The sequence below is a fragment of the Pseudophryne corroboree genome, unplaced genomic scaffold (assembly GCF_028390025.1).
Source record: "Pseudophryne corroboree isolate aPseCor3 unplaced genomic scaffold, aPseCor3.hap2 scaffold_191, whole genome shotgun sequence".
NCBI lineage: Eukaryota > Metazoa > Chordata > Amphibia > Anura > Myobatrachidae > Pseudophryne > Pseudophryne corroboree.
The window spans coordinates 798,674-802,621 of NW_026968548.1; the positions used below are offsets into that span (position 1 = coordinate 798,674).

The following is a 3,948-nucleotide window of genomic DNA, read 5'->3' on the forward strand; positions in this document are numbered from 1 at the left end:
TTAAAATTTTCATTCTAGTGTCCTTCGTTTGGGAGAAAAATGCAAAGGTACAATACAGCTTTTCCTTGCCGATATCTCTCTTTTGCAAAGAGATAGGCATTGGAAAATTCAGGGCTATAACGTGTAGATGAAGCACTAATAGGAGGCTTTAAAATTTTCAATCTAGTGTCCTTCGTTTGGGAGAAAAATGCAAAGGTACAATACAGCTTTTCCTTGCCAATATCTCTCTTTTGCAAAGAGCTAGGCATTGGAAAATTCAGGGCTATAACGTGTAGATGAAGCACTAACAGGAGGCTTTAAAATTTTCATTCTAGTGTCTTTCGTTTGGGAGAAAAATGCAAAGGTACAATATAGTTTTTCCTTGCCGATATCTCTCTTTTGCAAAGGCTTCAACCCTCGTCTGCATATGAAAAGAGACAAGGGGCGTGCAGGGCATGGCGGCCTTTTGCGGCGCTTGGATGACCCCTAGTTCGCATTACACACCTCCACCCTCCTTCGGTGTGGGGCTCATGTTGGCTATGCCCCAGCCCCTGAAGCATTCAAGCTGATTTCTTGCAGCAGCTGGGCACTGTAACTGCTCCAGAGACGCTCTGTAAGGCAAGTAAAAGGGTGTGGGCCCTGCAGCACTACCTGTAGTTTGCATTGTGCGTTGGAAGGCACGAAGTAAGCAGACGGGAGAAGTCAGGATAGTGCGCAAGGGCATAGAAGGGAGCGGCTCAAGAAAAGAGAAGTGGAAACAGACAGCAAACTATGCTGGAGAGAGACCTGAGACAAAGAGATCTGAATTATACGAGAGCCGACCAGGGGAAACACAAATTATGCAGTCAAGTTTCCCACATTTGGGGAAAACGCAGAAGCAGCACACCCAGAGTGCAATGGGTGAGCCTTGCCCTGGGAGAAGCACCTTCATGATCATAGTATCTCACCTGGCAGGTAAGTAGGAGTTGGGCTAGAGCTGGGGAGGGTCGCTGCTCGAGCATCCCCCTGTCAAGTAAAGGAGATTCAACTGAGGCAGCACAAGGGAACTCTCATCTGGGGACAACAACTGCAGGGAGAACACATATTTTCAGATAAAAATCTTGGTCATGCTCTGGTTTCTCTTCAGAACGAACAAATCTTTCGCCTTTTACTAAAGATTTCCGTGGAGAGGAGCAAAACCGAGTTTTATCTCAATTTTTGCATGCCCCATCTTTTTGGGGTTTCTTTTATCGGTTTAAAGATAGAATGAGTGTGCTTTAATGTAAGCTCATTTGCATAGAAATGACAGTAAATGTTTGTTTCTTTTCAAACAGAACTTTCTTGACCATGCTACTTGCTTGAAAGATCTGGGAGCACATGGAATACAGTACAAACCATGCTTATAGCAAGGAGAAGACAGGTGAGAAATCTGCTTTCTTTCAAATTGGGCGCTCACTTTGATCTGAATGAGGACTGCTGGCACGGCACTCAGGCGACAGGTGGAATCTTGGTCATGCTCTGGTTTCTCTTCAGAACGAACAAATCTTTCGCCTTTTACTAAAGATTTCCGTGGAGAGGAGCAAAACTGAGTTTTATCTCAATTTTTGCATGCCCCATATTATTGGGGTTTCTTTTATCGGATTAAAGACAGAACGAGTGTGCTTTCTTGTTAGCTTTAATGTAAGTTTATTTGCATAACAATGACAATAAATGCCTGTTTCTTTTCAAGCAGAACTTTCTTGACCATACTAATTGCTTGAAAGATCTGGGAGCACATGGAAAAGAGTACAAACCATGCTTATAGCAAGGGGAAGCCTGGTGAGAAATCTGCTTTCTTTCTTTCAAATTGGGTGCTCACTTTGAGCTGAATGAGGACTGCTGGCATGGCACTCAGGCGACAGGTGGAATCTTGGTCATGCTCTGGTTTCTCTTCAGAACGAACAAATCTTTCGCCTTTTACTAAAGATTTCCGTGGAGAGGAGCAAAACTGAGTTTTATCTCAATTTTTGCATGCCCCGTCTTATTGGGGTTTCTTTTATCAGTTTAAAGATAGAACGAGTGTGCTTTAATGTAAGCTCATTTGCATAGAAATGACAGTAAATGTTTGTTTCTTTTCAAACAGAACTTTCTTGACTATACTAATTGCTTGAAAGATCTGGGAGCACATGGAAAAGAGTACAAACCATGTTTATAGCAAGGGGAAGCCTGGTGAGAAATCTGCTTTCTTTCTTTCAAAGTTGGTGCTCACTTTGAGCTGAATGAGGACTGCTGGCATGGCACTCAGGCGACAGGTAGAATCTTGGTCATGCTGTGGTTTCTCTTCAGAACGAACAAATCTTTCGCCTTTTACTAAAGATTTCCGTGGAGAGGAGCAAAACTGAGTTTTATCTCAATTTTTGCATGCCCCATCTTATTGGGGTTTTATTTTATCGGTTTAAAGATAGAACGAGTGTGCTTTAATGTAAGCTCATTTGCATAGAAATGACAGTAAATGTTTGTTTCTTTTCAAACAGAACTTTCTTGACCACACTAATTGTTTGAAAGATCTGGGAGCACATGGAAAAGAGTACAAACCATGTTTATAGCAAGGGGAAGCTGTCACAACTGAGGGCCTGAGCTGACGGGAGGCAGCCTCAGTTGTAGGGGCTGAGATGTACCGGAACCTGGGAGGTTGTATCAGACCCCTGGACATGTAAGTAACATAAATAATAAATGCCCGAAGGCGTGACCACGACAACTTGGATAAAAGTCAATGATGTTTATTATGACAACTCCGCAACACAGCAGCAGTAAAAGAAAACGTAAAAGTCAGCAAAGAATAAATACAGTTCCTGGGTACTACAGGATGGCAGGAGCCACAGGGCACTGGTAGTGTGAGATAGTTCTTATGATCTTCTAGATGGAAAGTCCTTACCAGGCCCGACTGTAGCAATGGAGATAACCCAGGATTGTGCCAGCTGGTGTTCCAGGAAAAGCTGGGTTGCTGAAGATAAAACAGCTGCTGTGGATACTGGCTGGAACCTGACTGTTGTTAGCACGTAGTGGATACTGGCTGGAACCAGTTAAATAATAAATGAACTTGGGAGCGATGAAATATGAACTGAAATGTAGAACTTGAGAGCGGAGAAATAATAATACCGGTGGAGAGTGGTAAAGTGTAGAAAGGACTAGAGATGAGCGGGTTCGGTTTCTCTGAATCCGAACCCGCACGAACTTCATGTTTTTTTCACGGGTCCGAGCAGACTCGGATCCTCCCGCCTTGCTCGGTTAACCCGAGCGCGCCCGAACGTCATCATGACGCTGTCGGATTCTCGCGAGACTCGGATTCTATATAAGGAGCCGCGCGTCGCCGCCATTTTCACACGTGCATTGAGATTGATAGGGAGAGGACGTGGCTGGCGTCCTCTCCATTTAGATTAGGGTTGAGAGAGAGAGAGAGAGATTGACCCGAGGCTGTGATACTGTAGAAGAGAGTGCAGAGTTTAGTGACTGACGACCACAGTGACCACCAGACAGTGCAGTTGTTTGTTTTATTTAATATATCCGTTCTCTGCCTGAAAAAAACGATACACACAGTGACTCAGTCACATACCATATCTGTGTGCACTGCTCAGCCCAGTGTGCTGCATCAATGTATATATATATATCTGACTGTGCTCAGCTCACACAGCTTATAATTGTGGGGGAGACTGGGGAGCACTGCAGTGCCAGTTATAGGTTATAGCAGGAGCCAGGAGTACATAATATTATATTAAAATTAAACAGTGCACACTTTTGCTGCAGGAGTGCCACTGCCAGTGTGACTAGTGACCAGTGACCTGACCACCAGTATATATAATATTAGTAGTATACTATCTCTTTATCAACCAGTCTATATTAGCAGCAGACACAGTACAGTGCGGTAGTTCACGGCTGTGGCTACCTCTGTGTCGGCACTCGGCAGCCCGTCCATAATTGTATATACCACCTAACCGTGGTTTTTTTTTCTTT

General features: G+C 44.0%; 5 non-coding genes across 5 annotated transcripts; 4 read left to right on the forward strand and 1 right to left on the reverse strand.

Annotated features, from left to right (window-relative positions):
• Window positions 1-778: 778 nt before the first annotated feature.
• Window positions 779-941, reverse strand: LOC135004130 (U1 spliceosomal RNA). The gene has a single exon (XR_010204984.1). It is a non-coding gene; the product is annotated as a U1 spliceosomal RNA (small nuclear RNA).
• Window positions 942-1,085: 144 nt separating this feature from the next.
• On the forward strand, window positions 1,086-1,201 carry LOC135004179 (U5 spliceosomal RNA). Its single transcript, XR_010205017.1, has one exon. It is a non-coding gene; the product is annotated as a U5 spliceosomal RNA (small nuclear RNA).
• Window positions 1,202-1,471: 270 nt separating this feature from the next.
• Window positions 1,472-1,587, forward strand: LOC135004173 (U5 spliceosomal RNA). Its single transcript, XR_010205011.1, has one exon. It is a non-coding gene; the product is annotated as a U5 spliceosomal RNA (small nuclear RNA).
• Window positions 1,588-1,873: 286 nt separating this feature from the next.
• LOC135004189 (U5 spliceosomal RNA) lies at window positions 1,874-1,989 on the forward strand. Its single transcript, XR_010205027.1, has one exon. It is a non-coding gene; the product is annotated as a U5 spliceosomal RNA (small nuclear RNA).
• Window positions 1,990-2,263: 274 nt separating this feature from the next.
• On the forward strand, window positions 2,264-2,379 carry LOC135004199 (U5 spliceosomal RNA). The gene has a single exon (XR_010205037.1). It is a non-coding gene; the product is annotated as a U5 spliceosomal RNA (small nuclear RNA).
• Window positions 2,380-3,948: the final 1,569 nt, after the last annotated feature.